The following is a 13,066-nucleotide window of genomic DNA, read 5'->3' on the forward strand; positions in this document are numbered from 1 at the left end:
CTCTGTGGATAATGCACTTAAATATATTGCCTACTATGTAAACTAGTACAGAAAGTTCTCATTTTTATCCCCAGAACACTCTGAAACCAAGGGCATTAAGCAAACCCTTGTAATAATAACTAAAACTTCTGGAAGGCTTCCTTTGTGCTGTGCAGTGTTTTAGACACTCATTTGCTCCTCATAGCGGCTCTGTAAGGTTGGCGCTTTATTATCACCTTTTTAAAGATAAGGAAATTGAGGCACAGAGAGATCAAGATTATAAGGCAAGTAAGTAGAAGAGCGGAGAAGTGAATGCGGCATCCCGGTTCCAGAATCCAGGCTCCTGGCAGCTGTGGTAGGCAGCCTCTAAGATGGGCCCAATGAGCCCTGCCTTCTGGTATTCATGTCCTTGTGTGTGGGCTGAAATTTTTTTTTAATTCAAATATAGGTGATGTACAACATTATATAAGTTACGTGTGTACAACATAGTGATTCCCAATTTTTAAAGGTTATACCCGATTTATAGTTACTCTAAAATGTTGGCTATATTCCCTGTGCTGTAAAACACATCCTTGTAGCGTATTTATTTTACGCAAAGTAGTTTGTATCTCTTAATTCTCTACCCCTATCTTGCCCCTCCCCCTTTCCCTCTCCCCACTGGTAGCCACTAGTTTGTTCTCTGTATCTGTGAGTCTGTTTCCCTTTTGTTATATTCACTAGTTTGTTGTATTATTTAGATTCCACATATAAGTGATTTCATAGAGCTCTTTCTATCTGACTTATTTCACTTAGCATAATACCCTCCAAGTCTATCTATGTTGCTGCAAATGGCAAACTTTTCATTCTTTTTTATGGCTGAGTAGTACTCCATTGTGTGTGTGTGTGTGTGTGTGTGTGTGTGTGTGTGTGTGTGTGTGTGTATGCTACATCTTCTTTATCCATTCATCTGTTGACAGACACTTAGGTTGCTTCCATACCTTGGCAATTGTAAATAATGCTGCTGTGAACATTGGGGTGCATGTATCATTTTGAATTAGTGTTTGGGGGGGTTTTATGGATATATACCCAGGAGTGGAATTGCTGGGTCATATGGTAGTTTTATTTTTACTTTTTTGAGAAACCTCCACAGTGTTTTCCACAGTGGCTGCATCAATTTACATTCCCACCAACAGTGCAAGAGGGTTCCCTTTTCTCCACACCCTCTCCAGCATTTGTTATCTGTGGTCTTTCTGATAATGGCCATTATGAAAGGTGTGAGATGATATCTCATTGTGGTTTTAATTTGCATTTCTCTGATGATTAACGATGTTGAGCATCTTTTCATGTGCCTGTTGGCCATCTGTATGTCTTCTTTGGAAAAATGCCTATTGAAGTCTTCTGCCCATCTTTTAATTGGGTTGTTTGGTTGTTGATGTTGAGTTGTATGGGCTGTTTATATATTTTGGATATTAACCTCTTATCAGTCATATCATTAGTAAATGTTTTCTCCCATTCGGTAGGTTGTCTTTTCGCTTTGTTGATGGTTTCCTTTGCTATGCAAGAGCTTTAAGTCTAATTAGGTCTCATTTGTTTATTTTTGCTTTTATTTCCTTTGCTTTAGGAGACAGATCCAAAAAATATTGCTACAATTTATGTCAAAGAGTGTTCTGCCTATGTTTTCTTCTAGGAGTTTTATGGTTTCTGGTCTTACCTTTAGGTATTTAACCCATTTTGAGTTTACTTTTGTATATGGTATGAGAAAATGTTCTAATTTCATTGTTTTACATGTAGCTTTCCAGTTTTCCCAGCACCACTTATTGAAGAGACTCTTTTCCATTTTATATTCTTGCCTCCTTTGTCATAGATTCTCCCTTCCTTCCTTCCTCCCTTCCTTCCTTCCTTCCTTCCTCCCTCCCTCCCTTCGTTTCTTCTTCATCTGTGTGTGAGTGTGTCTATGTGTGCCCACATATAGAAAACCCACTTGCAATCTTCTCATCTGGCACAAATACACACTCTGACCAGAAACTTTTTTCCTAGATTCCCACAAAATTATAAAATTATTTTCATCCGGGTTCAGTATTTTTTTTCCAATATTTTTCAGTTTAGCTTAGAAATACTGAGGAGCTACACCCAACTTGTATATTTTATGAATAAATTTGAGCATAAGAACCTCTTTAACAAATTGGTCAATAAAAATCGAGGCCAAGCATGTATTTGATCTGTGAGTCAGCACCCTTTCTTCCTCAGGCCTTTGCCCTGTCATCATGAGAGGGTTCCTTAGACCCCTCCTTTGAGGAGCGATCACAGTTTGGGACATTCAGGAAGGTTCAGATCATTTACTTATTTTTGGGTTTTGACATCTGATATCCGTGCACAGGATTGAGACACTCACCTCGCGAGCAGACACCTGATCATCATCCCAACATCAGCATCTTAACTCCATTCTTGGTGGCAGGCATATTTTGTGGAGGAGTTATATGTTACGGTGGTATTTGTAAATTTAGATGGTCTTAAAAATACATCTCTAGGTGCTGAGGGGCCGCTTAATCTGTTTGTTTTTATTTTGTTTCTTCTCAGAGCTCCTTGGCTTGCATCATTTTTAGTTTGCCATCTGGTTTCGAGTTACTTCATGATTTCAAAATACTTTTTCCCTGCCCTTATTTTATATAAATGCAAAGTATTACTTAACTGTGTGTGTGTGTGTGTGTGTGTGTGTGTGTGTGTGCGTGTGCGCATGCACACGCGCATTTTAACCAGGCCATATTTGGGCAAGAGTTCAGTTTTCTACGCTTACCAATCAGCCTTGCCACTGCCCTTAAACGACTTTAGATTCAAAGGCTACCTGACTTACCAAAGATACAGCGATGTTTACGTCATTTCACCAGAGGTAACCAAGGTGAATACTTTGCAAACAGCTATTGACCATAGGTCCCCTGCCAAAGTTTCAAAGACCATGAGACAGCATTGGAAGAGACCCAATGAGAGTTTTCAGCTTGGAGCACTGAGCCCCAAGGTTGTTTTGCAGGATTTATAATAGCACACAAGGGTTGATAAGGGCAAAAGAACTTCAATGAATAAAGCAAACAGCTTCCCAGAAACCAAGCCCTTAGTGTTTTGTAAGTGAACAGTCAGATAGAAGAGGCAACCATATTGTCCCTGAAACAGGGCCAGTGCCAAAGAGCGTTGTCTCCAGGCCTGACAGCATGATTTGGGGAAGACATCTTCACCCTTCTGGGACAGTGGCCACCCATCTGCCACTTCATCCTCTAACATAGGCTGGAGTCTGTTCTTCTGCAGGTAGAGGTGACACTTTAAATACCTCCACCCCCCCCCAAAAAAAGTACCATGTTATTTTAAATCCACCCTTAGGTGTGTGTGGTGTTCGAATTAGATCCATCAGGGCTTCTGACATGACTGGACTAGAGTCCGAACTCCTTGCGGGCAGGAACTGAGTCTTCTCATCTCTGTAAATCACCATTCCTGATGCCGTGGGGGGCGCAGCCGGAGCCCAGCAGCCCTTAACTCTTTCATGCATATGAAAGATGGATACTGTGAGATGAGGAAGGGGCCACCAAAGATACACCTCACTTCCTAATTTTGCTTTGCCTTGTTTTCAAGTGCTGCACTCGCATAATGTTGGGTTAGTCCAGCAGTTCAAGAGGGGTCATTCTGGTTGCATGAACGCTACAGGCTCTGGGTAGTTACAATATTTGTTATCTGTTAGCACCTAAGGGACCCACCGCCTGCATGTAAATACAAGGTACCAGGGGAGGCTGAGGCTTGGTCTGTGGTCCCTTTAGTCCTGAAATCACGTGCTTACCCAGTGGAAACGGGAGTGGGGAGGGGCCTACGTGTATATAGAGGCTTATGCTCTGTTTCTAAGTCTTGGGTTGGAGTGAATGAAGGGGTAAGTTGACCACACAGCAACAAGGATGAGGTTGAGACCGAACCCACGTTCTCACAGGAGAGCTAAGCTCCAAGGGCAAGAAAGGACTGTTAGCAGTGGTTCTCAGCCTCTTCATTCTCATCCCAAGCAGATCAGCTGGGTCTCAGGGCTGTAAGCTTCTTTCCTTAGAAAGCAGTTCAGCCGTTTCTGGAATGTGCCCCTCCTCATACCTGCATCACGAACAGCTCGTCACAGCATTCCTGAGAGAAGTTTTGGTAAATACAACTTTCTTCCCTCAATTGCATTGCAACCCCCAAGGGTTGGCTCCCGGGGCAGAGCTCAGCCAAGCCACCCCTGGCCTGACTTTGATTCTGACGCAGCTGCACACAACACGGGAGAGCAGGCTGAGGTCTAGGAAGCAAAACCTCAGATCGGCTGCTTGAGAAGTTGTCCAGGCTCTTGAAGAGCAAGCTGTGCAGGGGGCTGTGAGGGGTGAGTTAGCACGCGGGACAGGCTGGAATTTCAAATGCAGAATCTTTATGAAAGTAAATATCAAGGAAGATCTGAAGAGAAGTAAACAAGGAGAGAAAAATAAAAATAGTGAGGCAATGTCCGCGTTAGAAAGGCTGGGATGCGCCAGCGTTTCAGCGACTTAGCATGATGCCAATTTCTTTCTCATGGATGCAACCTCTAGGTGGCTTTTCTCCGTCATGTGCTTATCTCTGACACACCACCTGAGGTCACCATGGCAAGAGGAAGGAGCACCGCGGATTCTGAAGAAGGTTTTTAAAGGCCAGGCTGGGAGTGTCCTACAGCACTGTGGCCTTGTCCTGTTGGCCAGAACCCAGACGTGCGACCCCAACCTAACTGCAAGAGAAGCAGGACTGATAGGAAGAGGATGATGAGATGGAATTGGATGAACCCATATCATTGTCTCTGCAACAATCCGCCCTTCTGATCACCTCAGAACAATTCCCTTCTTCTCCTCCATAGAACATATTCAACCCCTTCCTGAAGGATTCCCCCCCACTCGACAGAGCCATCAGTCTGGGGTCTTTGGCAGAGACCCCATCAAGTCAGAGGTGCTTCCTCTTGATCTAGAGACCCATGAACTGAAGAGCCATGCACTTGGCTGAGGGACCGGGGCGGGGAAGGGGCAGGGCAAGTGCAAGGAAAACGCTCCCGTTCAGCATGGGGAAGGGTGGTGGGACACAGCGGTCACTGCTCTGGGGACATTGGGAAACTCCCCCGTGAGACGCAGTGAAGACCTTCCAGCACAGGGTGAGGGGGTCCTTGGCTCGTCCTGGGTCGCGCTGTTCAAGGGGGATCCCTCGGCCATGGGTCTCCGCTCACCGTGCCTGAAATGGGCGCCGAGAGGGGAGTCCTCCTGGGGGGCTGCACAGCCATCTCAGCCAGCGTCCTGTTCAAGACCTTGAAGATGGGATGAAAGTGCCCTTGATGGAACCTGTGTGTGATGGCGTTGGCATTTAGCGCCCCGAAGGCAATAGTAAAATTCATGGGGATGAGAATCGAGGCCCCTAAGTCACCCCCTAATCCACACACACACACACACGCACACGCACACACACACACACACAAGGAAGGGTGGTTGAGGCTGACCCAGGAGCCCTGCCCCCCTCCCCCCCCCGGGTGAAAGCCCCCAGCTCCGTCCATCGCAGCCAGGGCTCCGTGGGCCCCCCCGGTCCATCTGGCCATGGGCAGCACTACGGCCTCCCTAACTTTCTTCTTGCTTCTTCTCCTTTCTCTGCTTGTCTGAGCTGAACCGCATCCTCCCAAAATTCACACATGGAAGCCCTAACCCCCAGTACCTCAGATTGTGACTGCATTTGGAAATGGAGATTTTAAAGAGGTGATTAGGGTTAAATGAGGTCATGGGGGGGTAACCTAATCCAGTATGACTGGCTCCTTATAGGCACAGGATGTGACCGCACAGAGGAAAGGCCACACGAGGACACAGAGAAGACGGCCGTCTGCAGGCCAAGGAGAGGCCTGAGGGGAAACCAGGGCTGCCCACGCCTGGACCTCGGACGTCCAGCCTCCAAGACGTTAAGCCGCCCAATCCATATTATTTTGTTGCGGCAGCTCTAGAAAATGAATACCCTGGTCTGTCCCATTTCTCAAATTCTTCTTTACGTCCCGTCAGCCTTCTCCCCTCCCCTCCCCACCATTAGTGACACAGCTAAACGGAAAGAAAAGAAAATGGACAAGCTTTGAGGTAAAATTAGAAATACCCTCCTGCCTCTTGTTTTCCTCAGCTACAAGCTGAGTGAGTATGCATAACTCGGAGACGCCGTGATTCTGCACCACCTCCTGTAAAACGCCTCCTTCGAAAGCACTGAGATGACCCCCTCTGAATCGTCGTGTTCCATCTCCTATCCTCTTTTGAGACATCTGTTTTCAAGGTAAATTAATACCATTGCTTAGTTGATTTGAAATATTCATCTTTCAACAGCATTTCCCCTTCTTTTCTCTAGCATTGAAAAATTATGCAAAGCAGAATGACTCATGTGATGTGATGGATTAAATTAGCTTTCGTGCATTTCTCTGGGAATTTAAGTCCCACTTCTAACATATTTTCTTCAATAAAATATGTTCAGAGTTCCAAACATTCTATTCACAAGTGAATATTTGGAACATACTCCTTATAAACTGGGACTGTCTAAACATAGTTGAATGAAAGCAGTCATAAATCTTGACAGGTTTTTTTGGCAATAAGCTTTTATCATTATGAGACAAGCAGCTTGACCTAATTATGATAAGAGTAGAAATCTAAGAGGTGGCTGGCATTACAGCTTCACCCTCCCGCCTAGAAAAGTGTACAATGTGTGGGTTACCTCACCAGGCCACGAGCAAAGGCCTGATTATAACTCAAAATAGGCCTAGCCCCTCAGCAGGCTGAACACCTCTGAAACTTCACTGAATAAAAAAATAGAGTATTAATATGGCGCATTCAGTAAATTAACGACTGAATCGGAAGACGAAAAGTTCTGTCCGATTCCCACCTGGCCTCTGCTCCACTTCTGTCTCTGATGCTGCTGGCTGGGCCCCCCTGCCCCTCCACTGGATTTTAGCGAAAAGCAAACTGCCTTATCACACAGCGTGGGCCTGAGCACAGGCCAAATGTGTTCTCAGTTCTGTGTGTAACTCTTTCCCAATATTTTAATAGACGGGAGATCAATAGAGAGAAGCAGAAAGGTCTGCTCTCAAAGCAGCAACACAAAGCATTTGCAACTTGTTGGTGCCTGGGCTCAGAAAAACAGAGACACTGGAGTACACACCACCTCCGCACAAATCATTCCTTCCCTTCGTCACCATCTTCAAACGTGTGTGCTCCTACTATGCGTGAGACGCTGGCTAGGAGCTTCTGTGAGCTGTACAGTTCAGCAAAATAGAACTACTCTCCGTGTTGGGCTGGCATTCCCTGGAATCACTCCCAAAAAGTGATGAAGCAAAGGTACTTATGGCCAAATTTCTGAGAAACTGACTGCTGACTCTGCTTGATGGTCAGGTTTCCATGGCCAAAGCACTCCCAGGAGCACCTGCCCTCTCTCGTCAGCAACATACCCAGGTCCCTCACTCCCAGGGACAGCCCTTGATGACAGGCTGTGTTACCTGGAACACTGGATACTCGAGGGGATGCTGTCACCAAGCTCTCTGGACCTCCTCCCTAATCACATTCTCAGTGATGCTCTAAGACAAACTGAAGAAAAATAGTTTCCCGTACCTATTTCCCTACATGTATATATATTTTTTAAACGATGGAAACCATTTATTAGAAAACAATGGTAAAGTGATAATTGAGTGTTATGTGAGTTTATTTTCCAGGTTCACGTTTTGAATTTGCCCAGTTTGGGGAAAGGAGAGACCAGATCTAGTCATGGCTCTGCCATCACTTAACAATCGATGTCAGTGACCTTGGGAGTGTCAGAGCCTCTAGATCTGCTGTTGGTCTGTAAGGCAAAAGGATGAAGTTAAGTTATTGCCATGGTCCTTCCTAATTTTTTTACTAATTATGGAGAGAATGAGCTAAAGAAGCAGTCAGAAATAATGGTGAGATTGCCAACATGGACATCAGTTAGGTCACTTTGGAGCACTGGGCTCTGTGTGAAGCTGGGGCAAGAATTTGACAAGCTGGCTGTACATTCAATGAGATTAGATATTGGAGACCTGCTTAGTACAGAGTAAGGACTTAAGTATGAAATGCATCGGCTGAACTGACCCGCAGAAGTCTGACCCGCAGAAGTCACCAGAGACAGTCCGCTGTCTCTGGTTTGGATGGCGGGTTCCTTAATAGTAAATGTAAATGGGTTAATTTAGTGGATGCAGTATTTGCTGGGCCAACAGGAGGTTTCAGACCCAAGCCTGCCCTGTAACTTGCTGTGCAGCCTTCTTCACAAAATCACTTCTCCTTCACCAGATGTCAATTTCTAACTAAAATGAGAGCTTAAACTGGTGACTTTGAATCATCTACGGTGCTCTATGAAGCATCAGTGCCGCTGTTTTGATGTCACTTTCTAGGTTTGAGCCTCTGACTTGGTATCAGCTAAGATGGATGCAGAAGGGGCTGGTGAGTATGGTGTTGGCATTTCATCCTCTATTAATGAGACTAAGGCCTTAATCGCAACCGCCTTGAAAATGTCTCACACTGATCCTGAGAAGAACAACGTGAGATTCCACAGTTAACAAGTCCAAGATGTTGGTGAGTGGGAAGAAGACCTTCCTGTACAAAGGGGAGCAGAGTTGAACACTGCGATACTATACTGGATCGTGGTTAGAGTCTGTTGCAAGGTGTGTGTGTAGGGCGGTGGCGTTCAGCATCCTGGCAACCCTGGACAAATTGAGCATGGCAGCAGCAGTGTCCTCACGCTCTGGCCAGATGATACTCCAACCCGTGGAGATTTTAGGACAGAAATGACATCGTTGTTCACATGACCTATCTTCAGTGACCTGAGACAAGACAGTCTGCCACTGGGACTTGGGCAGCGTGGAGAACACCAGCTCGAGTGGGGACCAAACAGCCTTGTATTAGAAGAAGATGCCATCTAGGATTTTCAAGATGCCATAGGACTTTCAAATCCCAATACTCTGCTACTCTGACACTTGCCAGCCCTGTCACCCTGGGTCAGAAATTACCCTGCCTGGAGTTCCCTTTCTCCCCTGTAATATAGGAGCAAGAGTACCAAACACCTCACAGGACTCTTATGAGGATCAAGTGACACTTCATGTGTGAACTGTGTGAGGCTGGACCCAGAACACAGTGACCCTGAATAAATTTAGCCATTAATATCTCTTTTAGGCTTATTTGATCTTTTTATTTATTTATTTTTAACATCTTTATTGGAGTATAATTGCTTTACAATGGTGTGTTACTTCCTGCTTTATAACAAAGTGAATCAGCTATACATATACATATATCCCCATATCTCCTCCCTTTTGCGTCTCCCTCCCACCCTCCCTATCCCAACCCTCTAGGTGGTCACAAAGTACCAAGCTGATCTCCCTTGCTATGTGGCTGCTTCCCACTAGCTATCTATTTTATGTTTGGTAGTGTATATATGTCCATGCCACTCTCTCACTTTGTCCCAATTTACCCTTCCCCCTCCCTGTGTCCTCAAGTCCATTCTCTATGTCTGTGTCTTTATTCCTGTCCAGCCCCTTGGTTCTTCAGAACCTTTTTTTTTTTTTTTTTTTTTAGATTCCATATATATGTGTTAGCATATGGTATATATTTTTCACTTTCTCACTTGCTTCACTCTGTATGACAGACTCTAGGTCCATCTATCACACTACAAATAACTCAATTTCGTTTCTTCTTATGGCTGAGTAATAATCCATTGTTGTGCCACATCTTCTTTAACCATTCATCTGTCAATGGACATTTACATTGCTTCCATGTTCTGGCTATTGTAAATAGAGCTGCAATGAACATTGTGGTACGTGACTCTTTTTGAATTATGATTTTCTCAGGGTATATGCCCAATAGTGGGATTGATGGGTCGTATAGTTCTATTTTTTGTTTTTTAAGGAACCTCCATACTGTTCTCCATAGTGATTGTATCAGTTTACCTTCCTACCAACAGTGCAAGACGGTTCCCTTTTCTCCACACCCTCTCCAGCATTTATTGTTTGTAGAATTTTTCATGATGGCCATTCTGACTGGTGTGAGGTGATACCACATTGTGGTTTTGATTTGCATTTCTCTAATGATTAGTGACGTTGAGCAACCTTTCATGTGTTTGTTGGCAATCTGTATATCTTATCTGGAGAAATGTCTATTTAGGTCTTCTGTCCATTCTTGGATTGGGTTTTTTTTGTTGTTGTTATTTTTTTGATATTGAGCTGCATGAACTGCTTGCAAATTTTGGAGATTAATCCTTTGTCAGTTGCTTCATTTGCAAATATTTTCTCCCATTCTGAGGGTTGTCTTTTCATCTTGTTTATAGTTTTCTTGGCTGTGCAAAAGTTTTTAGGATTCATTAGGTATTATTCGTTTATTTTTGTTTTTATTTCCATTTCTCTAGGAGGTAGGTCAAAAAGGATCTTTCTGTGATTTATGTCATAGAGTGTTCTGCCTATGTTTTCCTCTAAGAGTTTTATAGTGTCTGGCCTTATATTTAGGTCTTTAATCCATTTTGAGTTTATTTTTGTGTATGCTGTTAGGGAGTATTCTAATTTCATTCTTTTACATGTAGCTGTCCAGTTTTCCCAGCAGCACTTATTGAAGAAGCTGTCTTTTCTCCATTGTGTATTCTTGCCTCCTTTATCAAAGATAAGATGACCATATGTGTGTGGGTTTATCTCTGGCCTTTCTATCCTGTTCCATTGATCTATATTTCTATTTTTGTGCCATTACCATACTGTCTTGATACTGTAGCTTTGTAGTATAGTCTGAAGTCCAGGAGCCTGATTCCTCCAGCCCCATTTTTCTTTCTCAAGATTCCTTTGGCTATTCGGTGTCTTTTGTGTTTCCATACAAATTGTGAATTTTTTTGTTCTACTTCTGTGAAAAATGCCATTGGTAGTTTGATAGGGATTGCATTGAATCTGTAGATTGCTTTTGGTATTATAGTCATTTTTCACAGTGTTGATTCTTCCAATCCAGGAACATGGTATATCTCTCCATCTGTTTGTATCATCTTTAATTATTATCATCAGTGTCTTATAGTTTTCTGCATATAGGTCTTTTGTCTCCTTAGGTAGGTTTATTCCTAGGTATTTTATTCTTTTTGTTGTAGTGGTAAATGGGAGTGTTTCCTTAATTTCTCTTTCAGATTTTTCATCATTAGTGTATAGGAATGCAAGAGATTTCTGTGCATTAATTTTGTATCCTGCTACTTTACCAAATTCATTGATAAGCTCCAGTAGTTTTCTGGTAGCATCTTTCGGATTCTCTATGTATAGTATCATGTTGTCTGCAAACAGTGACAACTTTACTTCTTCTTTTCCAATTTGGATTCCTTTTATTTCTTTTTCTTCTCTTATTTCTATGGCTAAAACTTGCAAAACTATGTTGAATAATAGTGGTGAGAGTGGGCAACCTTGTCCTGTTCCTGATCTTAGAGGAAATGGTTTCAGTTTTTCACCACTGAGAATGATGTTGGCTGTGGGTTTGTCATATATGGCCTTTATTATGTTGAGGTAAGTTCTCTCTATGCCTACTTTCTGGAGAGTTTTTATCATGGGTGGGTGTTGAATTTTGTCAAAAGCTTTTTCTGCATCTATTGAGATGATATGGTTTTTATCCTTCAATTTGTTAATATGGTTTATCACATTGATTGATTTGTGTATATTGATGAATCCTTGCATTCCTGGGATAAACCCCACTTGACCATGGTGTCTGATTCTTTTAATGTGCTCTTGGATTGTGTTTTCTAGTATTCTGTTGAAGATTTTTGCATCTGTGTTCATCAGTGATATTGGCCTGTAGTTTTCTCTGTTTGTGACATCTTTGTCTGGTTTTGGTATCAGGGTGATAGTGGCCTCATAGAATGAGTTTGGGAGTGTTCCTCCCTCTGCTATATTTTGGAAGAGTTTGAGAAGGATAGTGTTAGCTTTTGTCTAAATGTTTGATAGAATTTGCCTGTGAAGCCATCTGGTCCTGGTCTTTTGTTTGTTGGAAGATTTTTAATCACAGTTTCAATTTCAGTGCTTGTGATTTGTCTGTTTATATTTTCTATTTCTTCCTGGTTCAGTCTCGGAAGGTTGTGCTTTTCTAAGAATTTGTCCATTTCATCCAGGTTGTCTATTTTATTGGCATATAGTTGCTTGTAGTAATCTCTCATGATCCTTCGTACTTCTGCAGTGTCATTTGTTACTTCTCCTTTTTCATTTCTAATTCTGATGATTTGAGTCTTCTCCCTTTTTTTCTTGATGAGTATGGCTAATGGTTTATCAATTTTGTTTATCTTCTCAAAGAACCAGCTTTTAGTTATATTGATCGTTGCTATTGTTTCTTTCATTTCTTTTTCATTTATTTCTGATCTGTATGATTTCTTTCCTTCTGCTAACTTTGGGGTTTTTTTGTTCTTCTTTCTCTAATAGCTTTAGACATAAGGTTAAGTTGTTTATTTGACATGTTTCTTGTTTCTTGAGGTAGGATTGTATTGCTATAAACTTCCCTCTTAGAACTGCTTTTGCTGCATCCCATAGGTTTTGGGTCTTTGTGTTTTCATTTTCACTTGTTTCTAGGTATTTTTTGATTTCCTCTTTGATTTCTTCAGTGATCTCTTGGTTATTCAGTAGTGAATTGTTTACCCTCCATGTGTTTGTATTTTTTACAGATTTTTTCCTGTAAATGATATCTAGTCTCATAGCATTGTGGTCAGAAAAGATACTTGATATGATTTCAGTTTTCTTAAATTTACCAAGGCTTGATTTGTAACCCAAGATGTGATCTATCCTGGAGTATGTTCCATGAGCACTTGGGAAAAATGTGTATTCTGTTGTTTTTGGATGCAATATCCTATAAATATCAATTAAGTCCATCTAGTTTAATGTATCATTTAAGGCTTGTGTTTCCTTATTTATTTTCATTTTTGATGATCTGTCCATTGGTGAAAGTGGGGTGTTAAAGTCCCCTACTATGATTGTGTTTCTGTCAATTTCCTCTTTTATGGCTGTTAGCATTTACCTTATGTATTGAGGTGCTCCTATGTTGGGTGCATAAATATTTACAATTGTTATATCTTCATCTTGGATTGA

Source organism: Tursiops truncatus, chromosome 17 (genome assembly GCF_011762595.2).
Source record: "Tursiops truncatus isolate mTurTru1 chromosome 17, mTurTru1.mat.Y, whole genome shotgun sequence".
NCBI lineage: Eukaryota > Metazoa > Chordata > Mammalia > Artiodactyla > Delphinidae > Tursiops > Tursiops truncatus.